Below are 19,497 nucleotides of genomic sequence, written 5' to 3' on the forward strand. Positions count from 1 at the left end.
CCATCTTAAAGGACTGTCTTGTTCAAGAGAAGCAGGGCTATGGGGCAGCGAGAGCATCCGACTGAGTGCAGAGACCCTGGATGGGAGCCTCCCTGCAGCCAGGCTCGGCCCTCTCTGGAATCCAGCGACCAGATGGCCCTGCCGGGCAGGACAGCAGAGCGACCCTGGCACCGTGGACCCTGCATGGCATGAACTGCCCTGATGACAGGACTGTGCTCATCGCCAGATGCTGCTCAGAAGCACCACAGCTAGAGTACGAAACCTCTCAGCAAAGCCGTCCAGACCTTTCTGTTTGAAGGAGAAAAAGACACAGCTTGTGCCACCACCCAAGATCATTTGTAGTGATGATGCAGGTTACTGGAACCCATGACAACAAGAGAAACACAGAAAAGGTACCTAACCCCTCCACACCAACACCATGTGCCTGGATCATATTTCTCGGTAACATACAGACTCGGGGCTCCCCACTGAAGTACTTACAGGCAGTTCGAGTGTCATTCGCTCACAGTGGTTTCCATAAAGCACCCCCTGGTCTTCACTAAGAGATGATCTTGTATCACCCTCGAGGGGTGGGAGGTTCAAAAGGGAGGAGATATATGGGTACCTATGGCTGATTCATGTTGAGGTTTGACAGAAAAGAAAATTCTGTAAAGCAATTATCTTTCAGCTAAAAAATAAACGAATTAAAAAAACAAAAAGAGAGATGATCTCTCCTGGACTCCCAGCTTTTCTGCTGGTCCTGGGTGTGAGGACAGGAAAGACAGTGGTGGCAAGAGTGTGGGGACAGATTAACCCCTCAGGGTCCAGACAGGTCTCACTCATACATCTGGGTGTGTGGTTAAGCCAGGGGAGGTTTTAGGAGACATGCATGGCATGTATTTTTATAAACAATGAGTGTGCTGTTTTAACCAACTAACCTGTGCCTTTTTAGTGGGATTCTGTAAAGAATACTGATCCTGTGCAGTCCCACGGGAGCTTGGTGACAACAAAGTGACAGTGCAAAATGCAGCTGAACTCGTTTAACAGCACCTGGATAAACTGGGCTCCCTCCCCTGAGCTCTAACAAGAACCCTCAGACAACAGAAGGCTACAAAGGCTAGAAATTTTCCACATGGAACTGAACAGGGATCAATCTCAAATTCAAGTTAAAATAAGCATTTATAAAAATCAGAAAACAACAACCAACAGAGCAGGGAAGTGACACACCTGGGTTGACTATGGACTCAGTGGAGACAAACACCTGCCTCAAAGTCAGGGACTTTGGCCAGCCCCTTCCCCCGGGCCTCCTCCTGAGGAAGGCCTCTGGGTCCACAGCCTGGCTGCCCTCCCCCAGGATGGGAGCCACACCACTGGTGCCCACGTGGCCAGGATGGGCAGCACCGTGTCCACTTAACAGGAGGGCAAAGCAGGCCACAGAGCAGGCGAGCGGCACACCCAGGTCACCAACCCCAGGGGGACGGTGCTGGTCTGATGTGCCCAGCAGAAGGGCTCCCCGGCACTGAGCTGCCTGAACTGGAGCACAGCCACCCCAGTCCTGCGGGAAGGCCCAGGAGTGCTCGGTCAGCGGGCTGGGAGCAGGAGAGGGACAAGGAAAGCCAGCCCTTGGGGCACTGGACTCCAACAACAGGGGCTCATCCAAGTGACCCGAGGGGAGAGGCAGCGAGCTCCCTCCTGATGCTCCGTCCATCAGGGATGCCGTGATGGACACGAGAGCCTCTGGAGGAAAGCGGGCTGGACAGCACCACGGTTAAGTGTCCAGGCTCTGATCAGACCAGTCTGCACCACGCTGCTGGGTGTGAGAGCCTGGGCAGGGTGCCCGGCCTCCCTAAGCCTCAGTGTCTATGTCTGCTGAATGGGGATAGCAGTAGACTGGACCTCACCTGGGGATGAGATGACAGACTCGGAAAGCACGTGCCCGGCACACAGAGTCTCCTGCACACTGCTACCCACCATCATTAAATTGGCTTCCCGCAAATCTAACATCTATGGCTCTGATTCAGTCATTTCTTATAAGAAAACACTAAGTGGAAATTCCATGGTGGTCCAGAGGTTAAGACTTGGCATTTTCACTGCCAGGACACTGGTCTGATCCCTGGTTGGGGAACTAAGATCCCATAAGCTGTGCAGCATGGCCAAAAACATAAGTACAGAACATTTTAAAAATAATAAATAATACTATGTCTATTATAAACAAGCATGAGATGATCAGAAGGCCAACAAGTGGGAGAAAGGCACACGGTTACAATTGTCCCAACGAATGACCAATTTCCAACAGAACCATCAGCACATTTTAAGTGGTGGGTGAGTTTCATCACTTCCATTAAACCGTCAATTATTCACCAGGACATAACCACACAGTGCTCATTCACGTTAAACGATAAGGACTCTTCAATACTTCACAGAGAAACAAAGGCCTGCTAAATTACTCAATAGTTTACCTTTTGATGCTGCTTCCTTAAATCACTAGGCTGACAGATGCATGCAAAGAAATGAAGAGAAACCAGATTCATTGCGACTTGGAAGCTAAAATTTCAAGAATCCATAGAGGCAAATATAGTAAAGCAAAAATGATGGCAAACATGTAAGTGACATGAAGATTTACAGAACATATGACTGGAAGCAGAACATTTTTTTTGACCACAGAAATTAAATAAGCTATTCAAGATTTACTAGAGGAACACTATAAATTATTACTCAGGAAGATACCATTCTATTACAACATCATGATTTATTAAAGCACAGCATTCTGTACAACAAAGGGCCTTAACAGGTGTCTATTCTCAGCCAAATCTCTCTATAAGTTAGTTTCTCTTAATCAAAAACATGTTATACTTTAAATTAGTAATTTAACTGATGAGGAAGTTACCATAATACCTAGTTTAACGTTGAACAAATCTAACCACCTCTTGGACATTAATGTAAAATCCTGACATAGAATTTGATTTAAAACTTCTCAAAATAAATTCATTAAAGCAAGTTCCCTGTGAAAATACGTAAGAATGAAAGCTAGCATAATAGCAGGTGCAGTCTTTACATTTTATTAACCATAGAAGATACTTTTTTAACGAGTCTAATAGAGACATTAACTGTGCAAAAGCTGATGAGATTTACAGTCTTAAATACAAGCACCAACACAGAAAGGATATTGTGTCAGTTCAGTTCAGTCGCTCAGTCATGTCCGACTCTTTGTGACCCCATGAATCGCAGCACACCAGGCCCCCCTGTCCATCACCAACTCTCGGAGTTCAACCAAACTCATGTCCATCGAGTCGGTGATGCCATCCAGCCATCTCATCCTCTGTCGTCCCCTTCTCCTCCTTCCCCCAATCCCTCCCAGCATCAGAGTCTTTTCCAATGAGTCAACTCTTCACTTGAGGTGGCCAAAGTACTGGAGTTTCAGCTTTAGCATCAGTCCTTCCAATCAACACCCAGGACTGATCTCCTTTAGAATGGACTGGTTGCATCTCCCTGCAGTCCAAGGGACTCACTCTAAAGAGTCTTCTGCAACACCACAGCTCAAAAGCATCAATTCTTCGGCACTCGGCTTTCTTCACATCCCAACTTTCATATCCATACATGACCACTGGAAAAACCATAGCCTTGACTAGATGGACCTTTGTTGGCAAAGTAATGTCTCTGCTTTTTAATACCCTATCTTGGTTGGTCATTAACTTTCCTTCCAAGGAGTAAGCGTCTTTTTAATTTCATGGCTGCAATCACCATCTGCCGTGATTTTGGAGCCCGCAAAAATAAAGTCTGACACTGTTTCCCCATCTATTTCCCATGAAGTGATGGGACCAGATGCCATGATCTTAGTTTTCTGAATGGTGAGCTTTAAGCCAACTGTTTCACTCTCCTTTTTCACTTTCATCAAGAGGCTTTCTAGTTCCTCTTCTCTTTCTGCCATAAGGGTGGTGTCATTTGCATATCTAAAAGTCCATTAATTCTACACTTAAGAGGATCATTTCTTTATGTAAGCACAATCTCATTTATGAATTACACATAATATGTAGTTTAGGATCCATCTATATTATGCTTATACCTGCGTGCTGCTGCTGCTAAGTCCCTTCAGTCCTGTCCGACTCTGTGCGACCCCATGGACTGCAGCCTACCAGGTTCCTCCGTCCATGGGATTTTCCAGGCAAGAGTACTGGAGTGGGTTGCCATTGCCTTCTCCTGTAACTGCATAGTGATACACCAATTCAAATTACTGCTATGGGGGAAAAACACCATTTAATGAGACATGAGGACAAAGCACAAACCCGACTAAGGGGACTCACGCTGTGGACCACAGCACTGCTATGACCAGAGGAAGTGGGGGGACGGGGGAGGGGAGATGGATGGGTAAACTACAGCCTCGGGGGCTGGAGGGGGGAGGTCTGGATTGACGACGACTAAGCAGACAACAGGATGAGACAGGAAATCAAAACCAATGATGAAAGCAGACACACTGTCAGAGAACTCCAACAGCAAGGAAAACATACAGAACTGTTCTTTTCATAAATATTCGGAAAGAAATCAAGCATGAAACCACAGAGAAATCGTCAAAGAATTTTAAATATCAACTAATTAGCCAATGATGCAAATTATAAAAACAGTGTCAAAAGACCACAAAATGGACTAGTTACCACTTCACAGGCCTCTAAAATGATTCACGGTTAATTTAATTATAAGCTGACTAACAATGCAGCTAACATGAAATGGGTGGTAACAGAAAAAAGAGACAATACAAGTCCAGTTACAAAGCAGAGTGTTGTACACGTGATTTCATGGGGTGAACAGCAATGCACTCACAACACCTAAGCTAAACATGCAAGAAAGCTGGAATATGTGCTTTAGGGCTGCACACTTTGTCACCAAAAGCCCTAGGTTGTCATCCCAGTTTTAGACTCGGATAAGTGAGGCAGCCCGACGTCTTCCCTGGGGCCCTGGGGCCCTGGGGCCCTGGGCTTTTAACCTGGTTTCACATGCAGAGCTGGCCGGAGTGCGTGGCCAGGTTCATCAGCAAGCAGACCAGTGTAGATTCTTGGTTTTGTTCCCACCGCATGCCCTGCACTCTGTAGCCAGGCATCCCCAGTGGGAAATCTGCTGCACGGCTTTCCCATGCCATGAGAGCTGCCTATGGTTACTTTCAGGAAGCTGTCTGCTCCCTGAGAACAGAAACTTCCCTGCAGCTGCTGTGCCCTGCACAAGGCCAGGCCCAACGTTACAGAGGCAGGCTCTGGCTGAGTTCATGATGACGTGCTAAGTAGTGGTCCAAATATCAAGACTAATTTGTCGCTGTGCCATTGTGGAATGATTAAAGACGAGGCAGTTTAAAAACTTTTAGACCTCTGAGCGTAGCAAATATACCTGATTTTCTTCTGGGTATAAAGAGAAAAAAACAAAAAACAAACAAAAAACAGCATGCTGGGGGAGGGATGCGGCAGGGAGGAGGCAGACACATACCAGAGTCATGATGCCCAGCTGGTCTCCCTCCTGTGCCAGGCTGTGCTGCCTCCTTCTGGGCTTGGGCAGGGGCGGGCAGGAGCCAGCATGCGAGGAGGTGGGAAGCAGGTTGAGGGAGCTCACTGATTTAAAACGACGGAGGCTGCCTAAGCTCCCTCTGCCCTCCCTGCTCTCAGTCTCCTCGGCCCACTGCTCTGTGTTCTCCTTCTCTTCTTCGATCAACCTAAAATAGAATAAAAGGCGTCACCTGCCTTTGTCAGCAGAGGAACCTGTCTGGACAATAAATTTGGGCTGGCATTCTGTGTCATGATTAGCAAATTCCAGAAACAGTTGCTCAACTAACATCTCAGCCAAAAGGTTCTACCTTTCCTCGTTTGAATATTCTCAAACTTAGAATAACTTAGCCTTGAGTCTTCCAAACTGGCCCTGATCATTCACGCTTGATTTCACTTATTTACTCTAACATTCTGAAGGGGCCCTGGTGGCAACTCTCTTTCCTGTGAAGAGAAACCTCAAGTTGACAACCCTTGCCTCCCCTGCTCTCAGGGCAGAGATGCACGTCAAGTGCCTCAAGTCTTTTCCACTGGGAATCAGGAACTCTGTATAATCAAAACAGCAATTCACAAACAAGCTGCAGTTTCTAAACACAAGTCTCCAGACTAGATGAAGTGCTGAGTTGATCTTTTTTTTTTTTAAGGTTGTATATATACAAATGCATCACTCGATGAAGTTCTCCACCAGCTTTGTGTGAGTTTCTGGATTCATGTCAATGTGCTGCATTAACCTAGAATTCAGTTTCTGCTCTTCTCCCCTAATGTGTGGTGGATGTTTTTATATAGCAGTTTAAATACACGATTATGCGAATAAAATGATTTTCAAATTAAAATACAAGATTCTTACAGGAAGTAAACTCTCCAGCTTCACTTCTACTCATACATCTGGAAAGTTTTTCACTGTTGATAACAAGTTGAAGGACAGAATTGACCATTTACATCAAGTCAACTTGTCGCATAAGGAAAAATCACTTTTACCCGACAACTTGCTGTAAAATAAAAATAATATATAACCGTTCCATATTTCCTGCGGGAACGTGGAAAGACCATCTTTCTGAGCTCATCTGTGCTCAAACACGGCCCAGAAAGCTGTGTGTCTCGGCGTCAAACGGGCAGACGGCACCACCTGCGTTTGCTGGCTGTCCCATTCAACCCCTGCCTTTCCCCCAGCCCCCACGCTCGGCCGACAGAAACGGGCACCTTGGCCTGGGCTGACGTGACGAGAACAGTCTGAGCAGCCACTCTGTCTGGTCCTGTGCAGGGTCACCGGCCTGCGGCCACTCTGAACATGGACTCGGGACACGGGCATAGCTGTGCGGGTGTGGCACCAGGCAGGCCTCGGGGCCCCCAGCCACCCAGCTGCACCCAGACCCAAGGCCCCCTGCTTACCACCAGGCGGGCCTTTGGATTCTATCCCTTTTTGAAAATTGTTATAACTGCCAAGACGGTGTCTAAAGAAAACATCTTAAATATACTGATGAGATGAGAAAAACTCAAACACATGTCCTTGGACCACTGTCTTACAACAAGCCAATCTTCACACTGCATTAAGTTAAAAAGGAAAAGGCAGATCTGAGTGGGAATTTGCCAACCCCAAAACCCCAGCTTTCACCAGGTGGCTTTTCACCAGAACATGGGGGGCTCTGAGGGACACAGGAGGGTGCATGGGCCGCAGGGGACACCGCCTCGGCACCTCACCTACCTTGGGGCTCAGAGCTGAGGGGGGACACCCCACAATGCCCCCCCACACACACACAGAGTTCTGACACCACACCGTGGACAGAACGCCCCGGCTGCCCGAGCTCTGTAATCAAGGGCCATCTCAAAACTGAAAATTCTTGAAGCAGACCTGAGGTCTGGTTTCTTACTATGGAACACTCAGACGTCCCTAGGAGAAGACAGCTCCTCAGAGAAACCGAGTTTCTGGGGACCTGAGTTCACGATCACCCACCAGATCTCTTCGTTGATGGCGTCCAGCTGCTCCTGAAGCAACACAGTCAGAGTCTTGGCATCGGCCTGCCCGCTGGGTGACAGTTGAGTGGCCAAGCTGAAGAGGGTGACCCTGTCGCCCTCACCGTCAGACATGCCCACGTCACTCTTGAACGCCTGGGCCACGTCGGCCAGCACGCTGGCTTGCTGCGTGCGCTCCCAGTCCTGCTCCTTCGGGGTCTGCACCTGGGCATGAGAGGACCACGTCTCGTCAGCGACATTCAGGGCAGCTCAAGTCTATCAGGAACTGAACCCAATTTTACATGGAAGCCCTGACTGTGGATAAATGGGCCATGCTCATGAGACACTGCCATCTCTTAAGCGAGCAGGACTGAAGAAACAGGCAGGGCAAGAATCCAGTTCCTATATGGCCTGGTGACACTCAGGTCTCATCGTGGACGGCAGGCAATCCTATGAGGTTTTTCACATGGGTGGGCTGATGGAGTCAGAGACAGAAACCATAAATTACAAAAATACATCCATGCCTCCATCAGCCAGGCTGGAGGAAAATAGGAAAAAAGAACCCTTCAGCTCGGCAGCCGCTGGGTCCTCTTCAGTGGTCATCACTGGTCCTTGTTCACTGGAGAGTGCCATCCTCCGTTTCCCAGGCTGGTCTGAACACCCACAGACAGGATCGAGCAGGGGCAGCCGGGGGATGGGAGGGCCAGCCCCACTGTGGCTCCCCTCTCAGGGCACAGGCCTTCGGGCTGTTTTGGAGGACGGCCCCTCGCACCTCAAGGGCGGCTCTGTCGTCAGAGGCACACAGGGCAGTGCCCACAGTGCCCCGTGCTGGCCTCCCATTCTCACACCTCACACCCTTCTCTCTGCAAATCTCCCCCCTGCCACAATCTCAACCCAGGTCCTGTCTTCTTTTCCCAGACATGACCTCAAAGCAACCGAAGGGCAGCCTTGAGGTGCTGGCTTGTTGGCTCCCTGTCCCCTATGGCCAGTACCCTCGCCTCCTGTCTTCATCACGACCCCGCCCCAGGGCGGGGCCACCCCATCACTGGCTCCAGGACCACCTGCCATCATTCCTGCTCCACTCCAGAGAACCAGCTGCCTATGAGTTCACCCCCATCAGCCCGGTCAGCACGTCCTCTCCCTTCTCTTGCCTTCTGATCAACCAAGGGGAACCAGCAGATTCCTCGTCCAGGGCTCCCTGCAGCGCCCACTGCGGGTCTCTGAAAGCTCCCTGGGAGCAGCCTCTACGGTCCCCCTCCCCACCCAGTCTCCAAGTCTCTGCCAGCAGGCAGTGTGCCCCGCCCTGCAGGGCAGCTCCCTGGGGGCTCTAGGAACCCACGTTACCAAACCCCCCTCCCCTGTTGCCCTCCCCCACGCCTGCCCCAGCATGTCTCTCCCTGGGCTCCAGGCCCCGCCCTCCCTGGGGTTATTCCTCAGTCCCTTGCACCCCTTCTCAACCTTGGAATGTGGGGCACCCCACGGCTCTACCCTTGCACCCCATCTCTCTCCACCAGCACCCGCCTGGTGACTTTACCGTGCTCGTACCTTTAAATGCCATCTGTATGCCCATGACCTCAGTCCACCCTGAGCTGAGTGAGTCCTCTCCCGGATGCAGGCCGGAACACTCAGCTGCTCTCCTGACACGTCCCCTGGACATCCCATGGGCTCGTCCACCTCAACAGGGCTGAGGCCCAGCTCTTAGCTCCCCGCCCCGGCAGCCCTCCTCACCTCAGGAAACAGGCTCTGGCCTCGAGCTGCTGAGGCCTGAGCCCGGGCTCCTCCCTGATGTGGCCCGCTCTCTCCCTTCTCCCCGCTGGTTGACATGACCCTTTTTCTATCTCCGAGTGGCTACTTCTTTTCCTGCCTCCGGGTCTCTGGTTCGTCATCCTCCTGGTGTCACCTCACTGGCCACTCTTCACACACAATCATCCCCTCCTCCTCAGACAACTCGGGCACTCTGGTCTCCTTTCCCTGCTCATTACTGTTCGACAGGCTGCAACGGGCTTAAAAGGGGGTCCACAAATTCTTCCATCCTCCTCCTTTCAAGAGGCAGAAGGGGCGACTCCTGCTCAGGCCCTGAGCGAGGCAGGACTTCGCAGCTCACTCTCGCAAACAGAAGTGAAGGTGTGTGGCTTCGAGACTGGGGAGCGAAAGGCCCCGGGCTACACCCCAAAATCTTGCTCTCAGAGGGTGTTCCAAGGAAAGCCAGGCCATGAAGAGGTCCACCCAGCAGGGACCTGGGCCTGTCCCCAGCAGCCAGGTGAGTCTGAAAGCCTGCCATCCAGGCTGTCTGTGCCCTCAGGAGGCCCTGAACAAGGCCCGCCTGCTACAATGCACAGGCACTGTGGACTGTGAGCTGCTCCCTGGGAAGTCACTAAGTTTGCCGTGATCCATTACATAGTAGTGGATAAAGAACACACACAGTTTTTAATTCACTGTTGGAGTCCTACTTCTGACCATGTCTGGCCCAAACTAACTGTTCAACAATATAGAAGCTCAAAACACAGACATGTATGAACAAATACATGCCATGAATGAGGTGAAAAGATAAAGGCACTTAAACTTCCAATGAGAATTCTTCTCACTATAAAGCTGATGGATATGTGTATCCATTTACTCGTAGGACGATTTCAAAACTGTGCTAATTAGTACCATGCTGAGCCTCACAGTAGGCCACAAATTATCAAAATTGGTTAAGAAAAAAAAGCATGCCTTAAAAGCAAACTCTTAGCCAGAAAAAGGAAAATGTAAAGCGATCTATCAGTGCTTTGTTCCAAACCCACCTCAGGACCACAGTGTGAGGGGGCAGGTGCCTCACAAGGTGCCCACCAGGGATGGGAAGGGGGCGGCGGGGTCCTTGCCTTGGATGGCTCGTTCTGCAGCGCTGCCAGCTGGCCTTTCTGGGGGGCACCGCAGCAGCGCCCTGTTGCCCGAGGAGTCTGCCGGCCGGTCCGCCACAGGGAATCTGAGGTTTGGGGCACTGCCCAAGTAGGGTCGGCTGCCGGGAGCCGGCATATTGCATATTGAGTGCATATTGCATATTGAGTGCAGCACTTTCCACAGCATCATCTTTCAGGATCTGGAATAGCTCAACTGGAATTCTATCACTGCCGGGAGCCAGCGTGAGGAGCTCCACCCATGACAAAGGTCATGAGGAAGGAGGCTCGGCATACGCAAAGGCGGGATCGAGCCTCAGGAGTCCCCCTGGAAATTCTCGAGCATCTACCCCCCAAAACCAGAGTCTGCCTACTTTCTGCTTTGTGCTTTCACCTACACCTCTGACTTTACGGGGGGCTGTCCCCCACTACCTCTCTCTGAAAAAAGAGTTGGCTTACAGCTCCAGTTAACAATTCCTGGGTGTGACAGTGTTTCAACCTACAAACTCCTTTGGAAATCCTCTAGCCTGCCTGAATAGGTTTTTCCGGCCACATGTGATTGCTCAGAGCCTCCCAACTGTGAGAGGCATGAGATGTTCTAAACTGTCTAAACACAGATTCCTTTGAGCAGTTACAAGATTGATTAGAAACTGTATTGGTGAAGGGATTTTCACTTGTTGGGCCAATGTTTGCTGCTAAGTTTCCATATCCCTTACCTGCTGTGTCCCTGGCAGTGTACTGATTAATAAAATTGGTGTAAGTAGTAGCTTTAATGTTTGTAACCTGGGACCCTTGAGTTAATTCTTTTTCTTGTTATAGCCCACCACACCTTTGCTCTGTAGGAATGCAACTTGAATGCTTTTGGAGGGTGGCTCCTGACCAATCACCTTTAGAGAAAAATAAGCCTTCTGAAGGAAGGGTCTTAAAATGTTAACAGGCCTCCGGGCCAGAAGATGATGCAAATCACCTAAGCTTTTGCATATGATAAGTTTGCAGGAAGAAAGCCTGGCTTGCTGCATGACTCTACCCCTTCCCCCATTATCCTCTATGCATAACTTAAGGTATAAAAACTACTTTGGAAAATAAAGTGCGGGCCTTGTTCACCAAAACTTGGTCTCCCCATGTCGTTTTTTCTCTCACCTTCTGGCTGAATTATTCAGCCTCTTTTCTCCACTGAATTTCCTCACTGAGCTATTCTTATTTCAGCCTCTTTTCTCCACTGAATTTCCTCACTGAGCTATCCTTATTCTATTACTCTATATCCTTAATTAAAGTTTAATTAAGCAGTTGTTTCCTGATCCTCGCTGACGCCGTCCCCGCTTCGAATTCCCTGGATCCACCGGGGCTGGACCCCAGCAGTCGGATGAAACACACGGGAAAGAATAGCACTGTTAGAAGAAAAGAGTTCACTCTGTCAGTCGAGCCAGAGCCTGTCCATTTGGAAGATCAGCAATTTCACAGCAAAAGGGCCCCTGGGAGGGCCCTCCTGGCTCCAACAGCAACAGGCTGCCCACTGCCCCACATACACTTGAGGGCTCAGCCCCACCAGCTGGAAAACTTCTGTATGTGGGGAAGGCAGCGCTGATGCGAGGGTGTGGAGCTGACTAGGACAGGATCGGCTGTCTGGGATGGGGCGTCCAGGGTCGCCCCAGAGCCCACCCTCTGGTCCCAGGGCGGGGCCTGCACCTGCTCTGCTTTCTCCTTGGCACCCCACCTCCTCTTCGGCCTGCGCCTGCTCTGATCTCCAGGAGAAGGTTTCAGAGACAAGGTGACCAATTCCTCTGGGAGGTCCCACCAAATACGCCGTGCCTGCCCTGCCTGTGAGCCAGGTTTTCAGTCCCCACTCCCTTTCTCCTGAGCCAGCACAGTGCCCCCCACACAGCCCACAGTGCCCACAAGCCCCACTCCGAGGCCCCACCTGTGCTGCTAAGTCACTGCCATGACCCCTCGAGAGCTGCCTCCTGGAGACACCCCTCCCTCGCACCAGCCGCTGTGGCCCATTGCTTCCTCTTCTCATCTCTCACTCTCATTGACACACAGGGGACTGGTGACCAGGCCCCAGGCTTCTCCATCTGAGCCCCCCAACCATGCCAGGCCTCGGGTCCTGGCACCCGGGCCCTCCTCTTTACCCAAAAACCCCCAAGAGCAGGAGGGCATGTCCACCTCCTCTTTCTCCACTGTCTACACAGTCCGCCTCACACTCACCTTGTCCACCCCGGGAGCAGGGGTTCCCCACTTCTGACAGCACCAGCCCCTCATATTGGGGGAGCTCTACCAGCAAGTCCGGCCATGTCCCCTATCCGTTCTGCAGGGCACGGGCTCTCCTTGAACTCCACCCACTGTGGTTTCGGACTCCACCTGCCAGTTTCTGGCTCTGCCTTTGTCTCAAATGATATCCCCTTACTCTAGAAGAAAGCTGGGTTGGGGCCCTGGACTTCGAGGATCCCCTAAGCACACAAACACAGAAATATGCATATGGGCTCCAAACTGTCTCCTAAGTCAGGCTTCAAGCAGTAGTCGATTTCCTACAGATGAATGAATGTCACCAGTTAAGCACTTAATGACCTTTGCTAAAGTTTATCTCTCACTTGTGACCATTTTCCGTTAAGAAGCCAAAGAAACATTTAAATACTTAATAAGAATTATCGCCCCTAGAACAATGAGCAAGAAAAAATCAGAATGCTCAGTAATCTGCTCGCCTCATTCACAAGCCAGGTGATTCCTCCCACCACAGTCAACGGCAAGTCATGTCTCAGTCTCCATTCATGTAAAAATGACTACAGGTCATTAACCTTCTGCGACTCTTCAGAAACATCAGTGTCACAGTCTGTCAGGCCCCTCAAATGAATACGCCCAAATATCAACTGGTCGGCCCCCTACTTCCAAACCTCTGCCTGTGGTTTTGAGTGTTGTCAATCCTGTGACTACCACTCCGTGGTACCAAGTTTGACCCTAAGGAACAATGTTTGTCTCTTCCCTCTCGCTGGCCACGAAGCTACAGGCTCCTTGAGGTGCGACCATGAGCAACACCCAGTCATACTGTCCACACACCAGACAGGCCCTTGTCACACTCGACAGCGCTGAGGGGAGCTGCCCGGGGGAGCAGCCTACCTGTGGTGGAAGGGAGCCCCTCGCAGTCTCGTCTGGTCCACTTCGGCTCTCAGGGTTTCCAGGTTTAGAATCAGCTGGCCCTACGAAACAGCAAATGACACAGCCTGCACCGCTTGCTTTCCGGATGCAAAATGACTTGCACCGAAATGTGCAGAACAGGTTACGTGAGTAGGTATCAACTCCGAACATTTTAATTCTGAGAAAATGTTCTCTAGGTGTCCCTAGAAAATATAAACACTCAGAACAATATTCACCCATAAACCATAATGAGGAGGAAGTTCCATCTCAGGTGTAGAAAAGGTTTCTCTGGAGGAAACATGGCAAGCCATTAACAACGATGAAGTCTGTAGAGAGAAGCTGGACTTCAGGCGGGGGGTTCGGGTCAGGGGGACACGACTCACTCTATTGCCCTCACTCCTCTCATTGCTTTAAACGGTCTCCATGGAGCTCACCTGCATTCCTGGGCATTCCTCACATTCATTCCTCTACGCCCACTTCACTTCCTCATGGGGTAAAACAAGTCAAACGGGCCAAGTTTCCGAGTCACTCGAATCAACCTGGCAGCTCTGTGCTGTCGGCCATGGCAGTCACTCGCCTCGTGCCGCCCCTGGGCACGTGAGACAGGCTGGTGCAACACTAGATGTGGAAATCACACAGAAGATTTCAAGACTCACAGTGAAAGAAGGATGTCAAGTAGCCCGATGGGTTTTAGGAAATTTTAGATTGTGTAGGTGGCTCGTATTATCTTCCTGATGCACAGCACAGTCCACGTGAAGGGCTCATGCTTTGTCTCAGCTTTCGGGTGATCCCAGAAAGGACTACTCAGAATTCTGAACCACACATAATGGCCACACACTCTAAACCCAACTATAATGCAAACACATTCAGTGTTCAAAACCAGAAATGCTATACGTGTTACAGCAGTGGATTAGCCATAAGGAAAATGTAACTCGACTATTGCTAAGCATCTGCTCAAACTCATGTCCATTGAGTTGGTGATGCCGTCCAACCATCTCATCCTCTGTCATCCACTCTCTTCCTGCCTTCAATCTTTCCCAGCATCAGGGTCTTTTCCAATATGAAAATTCATATTAAAAAACTGGAAATAATTACCTCAAGCAATTTTTAAAGTAATAACAAAGTTGGCAAGGCTGTGTTTTATAAAATGAGCATCAATTTCAAGGTTTAAAAAGCTGTTTTAGAACCTACCATATAAAAAAAAATGGAGAGAAGACAGAAGAATGATCTACTTGAGATTGGCTTTGTGTTAAAAATTGCTGAGACTAATTGACGGGTCATGGGTATTTATTATACTACTCCATCCACTTTTGTGCCTGTTTGAAATTTTCCATTATAATACATTTAAAAACAGTTTATTTTCTGTTAGAACAGAGTCTTCTCCAGCAACACAATTCGAAAGCATCAGTTCTTCAGGGCTCAGCCTTCTTTATGGTCCAATTCTCACACCCATCCGTGACTACTGGAAAAACCATAGCTTTGACTATATGGATCTTTGTCGGCAAAGTGATGTCTCTACTTTTCAATATGCTGTCTATGTCTTGTCATGGCTTTCCAAGGAGCAAGCATTTTTTAATCTCATGGCTGCAGTCACCGTCTGCAGTGATTTTTGAGCCCAAGGAAACAAAACCTGTCACAGCTTCCACAATAAGGCATTGGCATTCAAAGATTTTTAAAGCAAAACAAAAGTTGACTTTGAATTGGCTTAGTCATAAACAGCATCCTGATCTCAACAGCCTCTGAATAGCAGTTCTGAAAGTAAGGAAGAGCACCCCTGATCGGGAGCCATTGAGCTCTATGCCTAAGCCGGGAGGGCGCCTCACCATAGAGCTCACTATGGGAGTCAGAACCATTGCCCCCTGGGAGTCCATCTTTGAGGCTCTGCAGTCCAGGCCCAAGAACACAGGCATGGTGGGGACAGTACTGACATGTGAGGCTGGACCCGGGATCCCCACTCCATTTCCTGAATGGTCTGTATCGCCGTGTGGCCAACCTTTCCAGGAAACCTCTCTCAGGACTCGGTGACGCGAGCCTCCACCATCACCCTTTCCTGACGCGCCTTCTGTCGCAGCGCAACTGCGGTTCTCCTGTCTAGAGGCAGCCATCCTACACACACACCGTGTCTGGACCAGCGGTTTGGCATGTGGGACTCCAGCGCCACGTCCGAGGCAAGCAGGCTCCACACCTGGGCACCATGCCTTCAGTTTCATGGGCCCCGGGCTGGCACCCCAGGGGCAGTCGTGAGGTCCACCTGTATCCCAAGCAGCTCCCCGGACTGACTGGTCAGAGCAACAAGCAGCCTCTTTGAATGTGGGGAAGCCCTGGCTCCTGCCCACTGCCTATGGGCGACCACCTCTGGCCCTGCTCCCGAGGAGGTGGGTGCCCAGATCAGCAGATGGGGCCACACAGGCACACACTTGGAGGCAGAGAAGGGAGCAGTGAAGAAAGGCAGCACTGGCCCCCACCCAAGCCTCATCTCCCGCCCAGACGCTGCCTCCCCATCAGCACAGGCACCCGCTGCAGCTCCTTGTTCTTCTCCTCCAGTTGGGCCTCCATCTGGTACAGCCTATCCTCGATGCTGCCGCGACTCTCTCCCACCTGTTGGCCAAGAACAGCGTCAGCTCCGCTCGCAAGGACCCTGTCCTGACGGCACGCGGGCTGTGACTGTACGGGCGGCAAATGGGCCATGCTCTGTGCGGACCACAGGCCCCGGGCTCGTGGGGGGCATGCCCGCATGCCTGCTCACGCAGCCTGTGTGGCTTTGTGTGTGACGCCTGGATCACGGAGGGTGCTGGTGACCGGCTGGTGAGAGGAGACGTACTCCCCCTGCCCCGGCCCTGCAACCGCGGCCGCTGCGCCCCCTCCTCGGACTGCCTGTGGCAAGCCAGCACAGGCAGCAGGCAGCGCCAAGTGCGGGACGCGCGAGGCACACATTCTACCTTCCTAAGCTGGGAGGGAAGTTCCAACCGTTTAGCCTCCTTAGAGGCAGAGCTTCCGAAGACGAAAGGTCGAACTACAAGGCCAACCTGGGACTGACAGCAGAGATGCCAGGGGAGAGGAGAAACCAAGCCTGAAGAGGAAGATCAAAGGCGAACGGCGCCCCCTGGCGGCTGTTAGTGACCCTGCTCTGGGAGGGTTTGCGAGCGCACCTGACACCGCAGGCCGCCCACCAACGGACGGCCCCACAGCTGCTCACGGAGCTCCGGGCAATGCTCCCAACAGCCGCGCCAGCACAACCCCGCCTGACTCTCCATCCCCAGCCACTGCCCACTGGCAGCGCGGGGCAACACTTTCCCACCAGAAGGACAGGGTGGCTGGCTGGCTGGCTGGCTGGCAGTGGGGACGATTCCCCCAGCAGCGCCACATCCCCGGGATGTTTCTCATAAATCATGACCCCCGCAGACACGACCGCCAGAAACATTATGATTCCACATGGTCACACAGCTCGGGCCTGAGGATCCCAGGGTGAGCAGACGCCACGACTTGTCTGACCGCCGGTATCACTGTCACACATCCCTTCAAGGAGCGGAACCTCAGAAAACTAGAGAAGATGGCCAGGCAGGCTGCCTCAGCAGAGCCCACACAGCATGCTCCCATCTCTCTGAGAGAACGGGCTCCACAGATGTCACCAGACTCGTCTGAGGGAATCAGAAGGAAATTTCAGCATTCAACAGGCAGGTGGAGGCGGGGATGAACTGGGAGACTGGGGTTGACATATATACAGTACTGATACTACACATAAAGTCCATGAGTAAGGACCTAGTGTACAGCACAGGGAAGTCTACTCAGTGCTCTGTGGTGAAGTAAATGGGCAGGAAATCTAAAAGAGAGGCAGATAGATAGATAGATGATTGATTCACTTTGCTGTACAGCAGAAATTGGCATAGCAGTGTAAAGCCACTATACGCCAAGAAATGAATGAATGGATGAATGACTTTTTACAAAAGGAGCACACTGGGCCCCCTAGAACTTGTGGAAAGGAGGAGTCCACACCCAGGGTGCAGCACAGTGCCAGGGCTGCCCTCGTGTTGGTCCACTGCCAACGGACTGCCTGGACCAGGCCTCTTCTACCCCAGAGAGCTCGACGCAGAGGTGGGGAGGCAGCCAGTTGTGGTCTCTGCAGTGCTCTGCTCTTACTCACGCAGCCATCCCAAGGCTGAGATCACCGGGAGAAGAAGGGACCCACAGCCCACCTCAGGCAGACACGACCGCTGTCACTCACTTCGCGGATGTCCCACTGCAGTTTCGTGTTCCTGTCCTTAGACTTGAGGAGGTCCTTCCTGGCCGTGTCCAGGTCTTCCTCCAGATCTGTAACGTGGAAAGAGAGGGCTGCCAGGCGCTCCTTCAACTGGCTCTCCTCCTGTGACTGCTTTTCTATGACTTCCTGAATGCAATCACCTTAGTCAGGTCTTCCTCGTGGCTTAGAGAGCTGTAGGAGAGTCTCTAAGGGGGAAAGGAAGCCTTAGCCCTGTTTTGAGAGGGAAGGAACACAGCACTTCCAGGCAATCGGTGAGGTCAAAACAAGGCACTAAGTGTACAAATCCAGGATGGATGGGTGGCTGGTACCTTCTCGTCCAGGGCCTTGTGGTGCTCAAACAGCAGTTTCCGTGCCCTGAGCACCTCCACTTCGCTGGTCATGTTAGCTGGGGACTGTGCCTGCCGCTTGCCCACTGTAATCCGGAAGGATGGAATGTACCGGGCAACCAGTAACCCCAGGTGCTCCAACAGCAGCTGCAGGGCAGGGCCAAAGGGGCACTTTCAACCTCATGCTTGACTTCAGGCCCGATAACTCCTTTCAGCCTCACGCTACAGCTGGAAACATGCTAAGGCACGTTGGAATCCTGCCAGTTCAGTCTAAAGTTAAGAGTGGACTTCCCCAGGGGCCCAGTAGTTACGACTCCACCCTTCTGCAGGGGTCATGGGTTTTAATCCCTGATTGGGGAACTAAGATCCCACACAAAGTGTAGCATGGACAAAAATGTAAGTTGAGAACTCCCCTCTCAAAGGTACTAAAATTACATTAGCTCTCATCATAAATTTGAAGTAAGGTATGAGAACCACAAACTGATCCACCCTGGTCTTCTCAGTGGGAAGATGTGAAAAATGACTTGAAAATCAGACAGAGTTTAAAGACAGCAACACAGAGGCTAGCGGTGACCCACGTGGGGCAAATGTCAACACGTGAGAATCCCCCTGCTGACCCTGGTGTTGCTTCTTTCTGCTTTCAGTTCAGCAATTTCTCCTTCTCTTTTAAGAAGCTGCTCCCTGCATATTTTGAGTTCTACACTAGGAGTTGGAAACTCCTAGAAAACAGTTAAATGAGAAACTAAATGCAAACATAAATTAAAAAGAGAGCAAGACTGTGAAGACTGACCCTGTCAAGTCTCTCCAGGCTTCACACAAAGGATCTCCTTGCCCCTCCAGAGAAGAGGGGGTCCACTGACCCCAAGACCACACAGACCACCACAACTCAGACTGGCCTTTGGCCTCCACCTCGACCTGGCAGGCACGCAGCAGGGGAGAACCCGGAATCCAAGCCTGCCTTCTCAAGACCCAGGGACGCCTGAGAAGCTTTCCAAAACATAAACCTAACAACAAACTGGATAAAGAGATTCTTAAATGACACACAGACCAATGACCTAGAGCCACTGGGGAGAGTGAAGAATAAAGGGAAGGTCTACAAGGCCACCAAGCTTTGGAGTGTTCCTCTGGGACAAAGGCAGATGGCACCCCAAGGCCATCTGTTATCCTGACTCCACTGAAGCCACCCAGTCATTCAGTCAACTGGGGAAAATGTAAAATTTATGTTATATGTATTTTACCACAATTTACATGCACGCAGGGCCGTCCACGTGGTGAACTTGCTCAAGCTGAACCACACGGAGTCTTTCGTTCTTCTGTTTTTCTTTGCAGAAACAGAAAGATCCTGGGCTACGTATCCCCTACTATATACTGGGTGTCCAGCACCCAGAACAGTGCCCAGCACTTGTAAGAGGCATGTAGTAGACATGTGAAGCTATGAGGGTGTATGTCATACACGT

At 51.0% G+C, this 19,497-nt stretch overlaps 1 protein-coding gene across 1 annotated transcript in view; it reads left to right on the forward strand.

The window, feature by feature from the left end:
- The window catches only part of LOC129637401 (liprin-alpha-1-like), a 191,286-nt gene that overhangs the window by 51,945 nt on the left and 119,844 nt on the right, over window positions 1-19,497 (forward strand). The window lies entirely within an intron of this gene.

Source organism: Bubalus kerabau, chromosome 23 (genome assembly GCF_029407905.1).
Source record: "Bubalus kerabau isolate K-KA32 ecotype Philippines breed swamp buffalo chromosome 23, PCC_UOA_SB_1v2, whole genome shotgun sequence".
In the NCBI taxonomy this organism is placed as follows: Eukaryota; Metazoa; Chordata; class Mammalia; order Artiodactyla; family Bovidae; genus Bubalus; species Bubalus kerabau.